The sequence below is a fragment of the Nyctereutes procyonoides genome, unplaced genomic scaffold (genome assembly GCF_905146905.1).
Source record: "Nyctereutes procyonoides isolate TBG_1078 unplaced genomic scaffold, NYPRO_anot_genome, whole genome shotgun sequence".
NCBI lineage: Eukaryota > Metazoa > Chordata > Mammalia > Carnivora > Canidae > Nyctereutes > Nyctereutes procyonoides.
The window spans coordinates 34833638-34846054 of record NW_026575159.1 but is presented as its reverse complement, the minus strand read 5'-3'; positions in this window follow the sequence as shown (position 1 = coordinate 34846054).

The window sequence follows — 12417 nt, the reverse complement described above, 5'->3', positions numbered from 1 at the left end:
TTTAAAAAAAAAGCAGATTTTTTATGATATCTTCCAGTCTAAATGCTTTGAGTCCATCTGGGTGATTTGTGAACAACCTATGTTTAAAATTTGTTTTTTTAAAGATTTTATTTATTTTAGAGAAAAAAGTGAGCACATAGGGGGAGGAACAGAGGGAGAGAGACACATAGATTCTGCACTGAGCACAGAGCCCAATGCGGAGCTCAATCCCAGGACCTTGAGATCATTACCTGAGCCAGAATCAAGAGTCAAACACCTAAGTCATTGAGCCACCCAGGTGCTCCAATAATTTCTTTTTTTTTAGCATTAAAATTAAATCTAATTTAAATAATTATAGTTCAGTATATTTTAAAAAGTAAATACCAATATACAGAGTAAAGTATCTGGGCTGCTGTCTTTGTTGTTTGTTTTGGTTTTATATTCACTGAATCGAAACCTTAAGTACTTTGTCAATCATATTTTGAAAAGACTTTTCAGAATAGAAATTATCTAACTGTAACAATCACCGTGAAATAAAAATTTGTTACTGGACATTAACCATTACATTCAATATGACACTGTTCTGTTTATCTAATCTAAACATATTTAGCTTTCTAAATGATGTCCCTAAAGCAATCAAGAGGACAAGAAGTCACATTGTTGTCCTAAATGAAAAAAAAAAAGCAATGAATAAAACCCAGAAATACTGCTAGCTAGTTATGGAAATATAAAATCATTGTTATGACTTATGTTATATCTGACTGATCCAGATGTCAAAGGAATGCATGAGTCAATAAGACAGACTGTGTTTTCTTCTACTTTCAGGGTCCCAAATTGTCATTTCTGATTCCTTATCTGTTTTGTTGCTAATTAATAGTTCTCAAACCATTCTATAACAAATTTCTTCATTCATTTGCACAGGTAGTTTGATAAATAACTGAGTTAAGGTAACAGGTTCTGAATCTTTATCAGCTGTTTAACTCGGCCTGAAGTTTTGTAAAGAATAATAACGGAAGAGAGCAAATAAATTAACTCAACCTGCAAATTTAAAATGTATAAAAAAGACTTTCTTAATAAGCCCACAGAATACATCCCAATTAGCATCAGCAGAATAAAAGAAGCATCACAACCTATACCTTGAAGCAGAATGACCAATGAAGGCAACAGCAGTGTTATAGCTATGGCCAATTTGTTGTAAAACAGTCCCAATCTCCAGTGATACATCAATGGTATAGGCAATCATTCTTAAGCTTTCCAGAGCATCAGAGTCATTTGGAGGGCTTATTAAAACATAGGTCACCAGGCACTCCCCTAGAGTTTCTGATTCAGTAGGCCTGGGAAAGGGCACAATATTTGCCTTTTTAGCAAGTTCTTCAATGATGCTGATGCTGCTGGTACAAAAATCACACTTTGATTATAAATCATTTGAGTTGTGCAGTCATGGCTTTGAAAATATTTTAAAACTATTTAATCCATTTCTGTAATTCAAATTTTAATCATCCCCAATGGGGAATTCATTGTTACATATAAGCAACTACCATGTGTTGGACGTCAAGCTAGATGCAAATGATACACTGGTTAATAATCCCCTTTAAGGAATATGAATAATAGTGAAGGGGAATATAAGGGAAGGGAGAAGAAATGTGTGGGAGATATCAGAAAGGGAGACAGAACATAAAGACTTCTAACTCTGGGAAATGAACTAGGGGTGGTGGAAGGGGAGGAGGGCGGGGGGTGGGGGAGAATGGGTGACGGGCATGGAGGGGGACACTTGACGGGATGAGCACTGGGTGTTATTGTGTACGTTGGTAAATTGAACACCAATAAAAATTAATTTATTAAAAAAAATAATCCCCTTTAAGAGGTCCATGGTCTTGAGTGGGAAAAGCAGATGCAGAGGATAGAGTGTTTTCTTTTTTTAAAAAAGATTTTATTTATTCATGAGAGACAGAGAGAGAGAGAAAGAGAAGTAGAGACATAGACAGAGGGAGAAGCAGGATCCCCACAGGGAACCCGATGTGGGACTTAATCCCCAAACTGGGATCACACCCTGGGCCAAAGGCAGATGCTCAAGCCACCAGGTGTCCCACTATACAGTATTTTCAAAGAAGGATGCACAGAGGATTTAGACACTAAAGATCTACTAAAAAATATGTAATAGCAGAGCAACATGGTCAAGACTGAGTTCTTATATTTATCACTTTGCTATGGTAGGAAGCAGGGAAGTGAGTCAGAAAATGATTGCAAAAATCCAAGTCAGAAACAATGATGGTGTGTAAAACCCTTCAATTTGTCCACATTGCTTTTTGCATAAAATAACAGTTTCAAAATGGTGAAAAATCATTCTGAATGACTGGTACCGACTTACCCACACAATCTTATCTCCTTGATTTTGCTACTCTCATCCACACTTGATCACAATACAATATTTAAATTTAGTTCTGTGGAATCTTTTTCAGTCCCTCAAACTCACACTAAACTTTTACACTATCTCTTTTTATACCAGAACAACACTTTGCCATCCTCCTCACCTAATAAGCACTAATCACTAGTTAATCACCAATATTTTTTTTACAGTGCAGCTGTCTTGTCTGCATGGACCCATTCCTTACTCTATCCTGCCTGTCTCTCTGGTTTGGGCAAGATCTCTTTGCTCATTTTTTCCATATATTTCACTATAGAAGCTGCCTCTTTAGGGCAGAGGCTAGGATCTTTTATCAGTAGTCTTCAGAAATCCCAGCTCATAATAAATACACAGTAAATATATGCAGTTTTAGTGAAGGAATAAGAGCCTATGAATGGGATGAACAGAGTAATGGGCAGACATATAAGAGAAAATACTGTCGAGGCACCTGGGTGGCTTAGTGGTTGAGCATCTGCCTTCTGCTCAGGGCATGACCCTGAGGTCCCGGGATCAAGCCCTCATCCAGTTCCCCATGAGGAGCCTGCTTCTCCCTCTGTCTGTGTCTCTGCCTCTCTCTGTGTGTTTCTCATGAATAAATAACTAAAATACTTTTAAAAAGAGAGAAAAAACACTGTCGATTGCGATGTCAGTGTAGCCAAGAGTTGGAAGGAATGATCAACAGTTCCAGAAAAAATATGGACTTAAAAACATCTAGTAGTTTTATCTATGAATGTTGTTGACCTTGTAGACAGTAATAGTAAAGCAGGGTAACAAAGACAAAGCCAATACTAGGAACTGGAGATTCCTACATATTTTTATGTAATATTTGGTTAATTCAATATTTACAACAATTGTACAAGATAAAACCATTAGTATAGTTTTACAGATGGAGTAAGTAAAGCAGAAAACTATTAACTGGCCAAAGTTCACAAAGCTAGAAAATGGCAGGGGCATCTGGGTGACTTAGTCCGTTAAGCCTCCGACTCTTGGTTTCAGCTCAGGTCCGGATCTCAGGGTTGTGAGATGAGCCCCTCATTGGGCTCCATGCTCAACATGGAGTCAGTTTGTCTCTTTCCCTCTGCTCTCCATCCACCACTCTCCTCTCTCTCTCTCTCTCTCTCTCTCTCTCTCTCTCTCTCTCAGATAGATAGATGATAGATATATGATGATGATGATGATGATAGATAGATAGATAGATAGATAGATAGATAGATAAGATCTTTTTTTAAAAAAGCTAGACAATATCAGAGTTGAACATGGAACATCTGGTCTAAGAAACAAGCTTCAATCTAATTTGTGTGATCCCCCTCACCAAGCACAGACACACGTACACACACACACACAAAAGTAAATAAAGGAATAAATGAAAGAAACACTAGCACCCGCACTGAGCCTGCTCTGCATGCCTTGTGGTATCTAAAGGTTCCTATCTTCCGTTTCCTTCTCCTTTGCAAGTGCATTGATTTGAACTTATCCTATTGAATATCATTATAGTTTTGAAACATATCTCCATTTTACCGAATTTAATTTTGGTTATAACATTTGTTGTTCGTCAAAACATGTATTGCATTCTACCCGTCCACAACACAATATCAACCGAAATGTAACAGGTATGCTTTTCTTCATCCAAACCACTATGGATTGTACTAAACAATGAGGATAACCTCAAAGATGTTTGACTGACTCGTTTGATGACTACATCCCTGCTTGTTTATAAACGAGGGAGGTTGTTGCAGTTTGGAATTGTTCAGCATGTGTATTAAGAGAAATGTAGTTTAAGTTATTAACTCATTTTTATCTCAGATTTGGAATTAAATCAAGAGTGATATACATTGAATAACTTTCGCAATGTTAGCAGAGTTCTAGAGTTCTACCTTGCATGGGTTGTATTAAATAGAGCCTCACTTTTTAGAAATAAGATGTCTATTGTGAGTATTAGAAAAGGATGTTCTTTCCTTTTTTTCTTCTCCTTTTATATAGCAAATAAAATAATGTAAAAAAAAAAAAACAAACAAAACCTAAACTCACAAAGCTTTTCAAGATCCAACTGTTGAAATGACTTTAGACAATCCTATTACCCATGGGTGGAGAAGGGGGGTTCAGGAAGAAGTGGGGAGGGGGAATGTGAAGACAAGCATGAAGTCCTTTCTGTTCTGTGATCTTTCCACTAGATGTCCAGGTATAATAGAAAAGGGATATTGTGTTTAAAAATAATCTTGATAAGTGATTTTTTTTAATTGGTAGATGGGGATAGTTGAGAATAAAATGAAGAATCACTTGTAAAAAGCTACAGACTCTTGGTGGAGACTGAGACAAATATACCAGTGACCAGAATTCAACAGAATTCTGAAAGAAGAGATGCAGCCCATGAAGCTCCAGAAGATGAAAGGTTTACTCTAATCCCTTTATAAAAGCAGACTTTCTACAGAGAGGAGCTTTTAGTCCTGGGAGCATGAAATTTACAAAGAAAGGGTGTTATCCTCCCATACACACATTCTTCTGCACCATCTTCCTGCACTGTACCCTGAAGATAGAGAAGATCTCTGAGGCTCTAGTGAGAAGACAGGTAATATCTGACGTGATACAAAGAGGAAAGTGATATAGTGAAGTAACAACTTTGCTTGACATCGGAAAAATTTTTTTTCAACATTCGATTCCATCATGCCCACCATTTAATAAGTCCTTGAGACTTTGCCTAAAACAAAGGATCTTATGCTGGTAAGAGAGAATTGCTAAAAATAGTATACTCCAGTATTTGTCTTCAACAATCCTTTGCAAACTTAATTTCACACTGCTCTCAATATGAACTATGTTCACTAGTAAGAGTTTACTTACTACCCTTCAAGTAAAAGTTGGCACAACTTCATTTGCACAATTCTTATATTTAATATATACTCCTTTCCAATCATCTTTGCTCTTCCAACTATTCCGATATCACAAAGACTTAATTTTTTCTTTCTCTAAAACTCCTGCCACTCACAGTCAGAACCAGTCATTGGGCAAGTAGAAGGAAGGAGTTGTGTAATCAGCTGCCTTCCATGTAGTATCCCACATTCCATTAAGAAATCCTTAACCCCAACTTTACTAGTTGGTTGGTAACTTATAAATAAGGAGCAATGAAATATTATTGTTTTAATTTGATTTTAAGAAATGCTTCCTTTGCTAGATTTCTTTGTCTTCCTGACTGAGTGCTTGTGTTCCCTAAAATTCATTCATCGAAATCAAATCCCCAATGTGATATTTGGTGGCGGGGCATTTGGAAGATTAGTAAATCATGAGGCTGAATCCCTCACAAATAAGATTAGTGGGGGAACCTGGGTGGTTCAGCAGTTGAGTGCCTGCCTTAGGCTTAGGTCATGATCCTGGAGTCCTGGGATCGAGTCCTGCATCAGGCTCCCAGCAGCTGCTTCTCACTCTGCCTGTGTCTCTGCCTCTCTCTGTGTCTCTTATGAATAAATAAATTTAAAAAAACATTTTAAAAAAATGAAATTAATGCCCTTATTGAAAAGACCTCAGAGAGCTTCCTTGCCCATTTGTCATTGTAAGACATTCTGTGAACTAGGAAATTGGTCCTCAGCAGACACTCAATCTGCATCATCTTGGTCTTGGACTTCCCAGTCTCCGGAACTATGAGAAATATATTTCTCTTTTTTATAAGCCACCCAGTCTATGTTATTCTGTTACAGCAGCCCAAATGGACTAAGACAGAATATAAAGAATGATTTAAATTTTATGTATTTATTTATTTTAAACAGTGTCTCTAAAAATCGACATTGGTATAGTCCAGTGACTTTATTCTGATTTTATTACATATACATGTACTTATTTACATATGCTTATGTGTGTGTGCATTTAGTTCTATGCAAATTTATCACATGTGTAGATTTATGTAACCGCCCCTGGAGTCAGGAGATAGAACTATTCCATTACCACAAGGATCCTTTTTGATAGCCACATCCTTCTCTCCTTCCACCTCTCAGTCTTTAATTCTTGGTAGACACTAATCTACTTAGTATCTCTATAATCTTGTCAGTTCAAGAATTTTATAAAAATGGAATCACACATTTTGTGACCACTTAAGATTGACTTTTGTCACTCGGTATAATGCTGTTGAATTTGATCCGATTATTGTATGCATTGATAGTATATTCACACATTACCAAAAATTCATTCAGAATTGATCACAGAGTTAAATATCAAACTATAACTTTTAGGGGAAAAAAGATACAGATAAAACTTGAGGAACTCAGGCTAAGTGAAAAGATCTTAAACTTGACAATAAAATTGTTTTCCATAATAAGGGGGAAAAAAGATAATTTGAACATCATCAAAATTTAAAACTTTTGCTAGGCAAAGATCTTGTGAAGAGAATGGGAAGACAAGCTGCAGACTGGGAGAAAATATTACAAACTATATAACCGACAAAGATCTTGTATTTAGAAATTATAAAGAACTTTCAAAATTCAATAGTAAAGAAACAAACAATCCAATTAGAAAATATCAAATTACACGAACAGATACTCCAATGAAAAGAGTACGCAGGGACAGGAAAGCAGCAGAAAGGTGTTCACTCAATAGCATCAACCATTAGGGAAATAAAGATGAAAACCACAATGACATATAACTACACAGTTATGAAAATGGTAAAAACAAAAACTAGTTAACACCAAATGCTGACTAGGATGGAGAGAAACTGAATCTTTCATACACTCATGATGGTAATATAAAATGCTAAAGCCACTCTTCAAAATTCTGTAGTAGCTTTTTTGATATTTTTAAACATCATAAGACTTTAGAATTATTCTTTAGGATCAATATACAGTTAATATTCTAGTATATTTGCTTTCCTATATGCTCTCTTGCTTTTCATTCATTCTTGCCAATTCTACTTTTCTATGAGATTGTGTTCCTTCTGCTTAAAGAATTCCAATTAGTGTTTACTTTTTTTAGTGCCAATCAGCTGGTAAAAACTCCCTCAGATTATTTTTTTTCTAGAAATGCACTTATTATTTTTTTTAATTTTTGAAGGCTATTTTTGAAGGATATAGAATTCTAAGTTGGCTTTTACTTTCTTTTGACATTTAAGGGATCAAACCAGCTTCTAAAAAATGTTTGTCAACACCTTTAGACAATTTTGCAAAATTGCCAGCCTTTTAAACTTCAATTAGGGTCAGAAGAATGTCTATCTCTGTCTCTGTCTTCAATGAATCTATTTCACTGGAGCAAGGCAATAAAGGAAACCGTTTCCTCTAGTACTCACATAGTAGCAGCAGAAGTGATGGTTTCTTTGAAGGCCAGTTTTTAGATATCATTCCTTCAAGTTTTGTCTTGGGTCTACTTCCCCAGTCCTCCAAACAATTATGTAGCTTCACTGTAGCCTTTTAATGAACTCCTAATTTTTCAGCTAGAATTGTGTTTTATGGCTTCAAATAAAAACCCTTGTTGATACCATTCCAATTAGCCTCAGCAACTTACTAGGCATTTCTTTCCCGTCTTGAAATGTCTCTGCTCTTGACCTCTGCTTCTCTAATCTTACTACTCCACATCTTAGTTAAGCCTACCTAGATTTCAGAGCAAGTGTATGTGACACTCATTTAGTGATCTCTCAGTCTATTGATTTTCCTTTCTCCAATACATACCATGATTTATGGCATGTTTACAGTACTTTGATCAAGGTATTCAACCTCTCAATAACAGTCAATATCTCCTTGTGGAAAGCAATAATCACCCTATATATTATCTACCACCATATGTTCTTTTTTTTCCTGATACATTTTTTTCATGATTTCAAATATATTTTTATGGTTTTATTATTTTTTTACTCTCCCACATATTCTTCTGGATTTTAAGGTTGTGCATTATACATTTTCTCAAGACATCTATATTTTCTTCCTGTGCTCTTAGGCTTTCCCTGGATTCTCTGAGCTCACTAATTTCCTCCCTTCTATCAAACTATCAACTTTTAAAGTGGAATCCTAATCATCAACAAATGTGATATTTGTATTTTTGGTTTATGTAGCCTCTGGCAAAGAATCTTAAAGGCATCACACCAGATGTTAAAAGATGCTAGAAAATGACAATAGATTTTTCCAAATCTTTTCTCAATTAATTTTAATGATTCTAAATATAAGTTTATTATTTATGTAGTAACTGATAAAAATATAAAAATTAATACTATTGAATCAGTTTATTAGAGAAACCATTTTTATATGAGAAAATATGGGTAATAATGGAGAAAAATAAATTATACAACGTATTTTGAGTTTCTTTTCAAATAATTTAAAATAAGTTCTACCTTCTTCATTGCTCTTTACTTGCTCTGAATTTTTTGCTTTGCTCTTTACTTGCTCTGATTTTTTTGCATTTAAACCAACACCCCCAAATTTAGTACTTGATTATGCATTGTCTTATGTGTTGTTGCTTTGCATGTGATGATTTCATTAGAAGAGTAGAGAAATAGAAAACAAGCTATTTTTCTTCAGTTACTCCAAAAGAACTTGAACCAAGAGTTCAGTAAATGCTTGTTTATTTCCAAAAATGGTGGGAAAACTAATTAGGGAAATCCATCTAAAAGTGAATATCAAAATTCTAAAAGTGAGGTAATAAAATTACATTCTTGGATTACTCTATTATAACTGTAGGAACTGTAGGAAAATGAATATGGAAAATAAGTAAACATTATTTGAATAAAAGCACAACGGATTTATTAAGGAAAATAATTAGAGATCACAAAATTGTTCTCTCTTATAAAAATGCTTAGGATTAGTGTGAAATATTAAAACAGAGAGCATTACGGTGATAAGAACAAAGCAAGGTAATTTAGAATTCAGAAAAGGAATATGAAGTAAATGACACAAAAAATGAAAATTCTGATGAGCTGAACAAGGCTACTGAAAGCATACAAAGAACAGAACTGAGAGAAGCTCATACAAAGAAGTACTAGGACAAATTGAAGGTCAAGCACCAAATAATGTTTTACTAACATATGTTTTGATTTGAAAAGAGATGGAAAAACAACAACAGTACATGATCACTACACCCTCAAAGGCAAGGGAGCTAATTAGAAATAAGGCAATTGAAAGGTCATAAATATTATTAAAAAATGATAGGGAGCAATGGGAAAATCTTTCAATGTCCCCTTAAGATACTATTAACAAAATATAGTGTATCTTTGCTCCTCAAATAATTACAAAGAAATGGAAGATACACAATGGAAATACATGTTTCTGACAAAATAATTTAACTTCTTTTTTTTAATATTTTATTTATTTATTCATGAAAGACACAGATCGAGAGAGAGGCAGAGACACAGGCAGAGGGAGAAGCAGGCTCCATGCAGGCAGCCCGACTGGGACTTGATCCTGGGTCGCCAGGATCACGCCCTGGGCTGGAGGCGGCGCTAAACCGCTGAGCCACCCAGGCTGCCCAATAATTTAACTTCTTAATTTAGAAACAAAACAAAACAAAAAGTTTAAAGGATCCCAACATTGGGGTTTCAAAGCAAAAAAAAAAGTAGAGTATAAATTTTTATATTTACACAAAGTAGGAAGACCCCAATTCTCAGTGACTCTTAAAAGTATTGAAAACACTTTTTCAGTAATTACATACTTGTCAGCATTGAATTTATAGGTATATTTTTAATTAAATATTTCTTTTTTCCATTTACAGAATTTTCTACACCCCCATTGTTACTTGAAACTTATTGATCATACAAAGTTATTTTTCAGTGTATGCTTATAATTTTTACACAAATGTAGCATATGATATGACAAAAGAACTAATTTGCCTCATCTGTAATGATTCCCTAATCTGTACAACTGCCTAATCTTTAAAAACTTCAATTTTTAAAAATGGCATTCTCCAGTAGACCACTAGATGTCACTCAAGATAAGGTTTCCCCTTTAGTAGCCCAACACCCCTTCAGCTTTTAATCAACTCTGGGTTCAGCATTCTTATTTGGCAAATTTTATGTTGTGTTCATACCCATTTAAATTTCATTATTTCCTACTGTGAACCTTCAGATGGATATTTTCACATATAAAAAAATAAACCCCTAGGATTAATAATAATCTTGATTACATATGAAATATGTAAAATACTGTAGAAAAAATAAGGTAGAGGTCTTTATTATGGTGAAGATTCTGTGGACTATGGAAATATCTGGAGTATAATTTTCAATTTCCAGTTAAGCTTATACGATTAATAGAAATAATTTTAGAAAAAAAATAAATCAGTTTTACCAATTGTTTCATATCATTGATGAATAAGTTTTTATTGTTGCATGCTTCAATATTTCATGCTTTACTTAACTCATGTTTTTAAATAGAGATAATCCTATGAGAGAAATTACTGAATTGGTGTAGGTTTATACTATTTTCTTCCAACATTTACTCATAGTCTTCTTTGCATTGAACAAGGACTTTACTTTCTGATTTTCCGGTAGAGTGCTGTGCTTGTTCCTCAAGGAATGGGAGATGTGCTCACAAGCTCCCATGTTGGTATACAGCAGGGAGGTCTTGAATAACAGGTAACTCTTCTTATTTCAACTACCTTCCTTAAACTAAAATTGCCTATTAGTTTTTTTGCAATTATAGCTTGCAAAAAGTATTTTTAACAGTAAGTATGGAACTAGCCCTAGAGCACTCCATGATTGATAAATTTGTCACTGCTATTTGACAAATATCTCTTGGAAAAAATACTTTTTTGTAGAGAGAACATTTTGTCTTTCATAAACTTATTTCCTTATTATGCCCTAAAACTAGGACTTTTTTTATTAAAGTATAGTCTCCCAAAACATGACCTAATATCTGAGATTAAATTTGGCACTTCAGAAACGTATTAATTCTTTGAGTCACCAGGGCATCAAGCAAAGTGAGTGTTTCATTGTATGAAATAGTACTCCAGGGACTGAGTTAGTCCTCCATACTGTCGAGTCCAATGAAAAGCCTCATGTATTATTAATTGTAACTGTACACAGTCAAGTTTTACTAGGGAAATAGAAATTGGACAAGTATTCAGATTTTACCTATAAACTTTGGATACGTAACTCCAGCAATAAAATAGCTCCAAAACAAAGAGCAGTCTACAGTCAACAGTCAATCTGGAAAAAACATTTGGGTACACATGAGACAATAACTCCATTAAATAAATAAAATTCTCCAAGGCCAGTAGTAAAATAGTACTAAAAAACAGTGAACAAAAGATGAAAAATAAATAAGCTCACTTTTTGGAACAATGATCTAAAACATATAGTACATTAAGCTATCTAAATTTAAAAATTTTAACCATACCTAGCACTTTTGAACACTAAAATAATATGCATGTGGGTCTCTTGAAGAAAAATTTTAAAGAGCTGCCACAACTGGTAAAAATTATTAACACATTGCTTATTGGTCTGAAATAGTTTCACATAATGCAACATGAAGGCAAAGGCTGATGGATCTGCCTTCGTGAAGATAAATGATTAGATAAAGCAGAGATTTCAACATGGTGCTACACTGTGATCTTCATTCTGCTTGGCCTACAGAGCATAAGTAAGTCATTGTTTCTGTACTTTCTGGAAGACATTATATTGTAGTGGGGTTGGGGTCAATTTTATTTTTTGAAAAAAAATTTATTTATTTCATAGAGTGAGCAAGAGAGAGAAAGCACAGAGGGAGAGGGAGAAGCAGACTCCCCACTGAGCAGGGAGCCCAATGTGGGGCTGTGGATCCCAGCACCCTAACTAAGATCATGACCTGAGTCAAAGGCAGACGCTTAAGTGACTGAGACAACTGACCTAGTGGCCAATTTTCAAAAAAGGTAGGAGTGTGTCTTTCTATGCCAGTATATCCCCACTATTCTGTGTTTCGTTGTTTGGTTTGGTAATTTCTGCATTTTATCCTACCCCACAAAAGCATTCACTTTCTTGGCTGCCTGTTCCCTTTCGTCACTTAAGGAAATTAATCTGATGAGTTGATGCACACGGAATGGCTGAAGAAGGAAAGTAGTATTTTTTGTGACCATTTGTTTCAAAATGGTGGAATTTTGGTTGC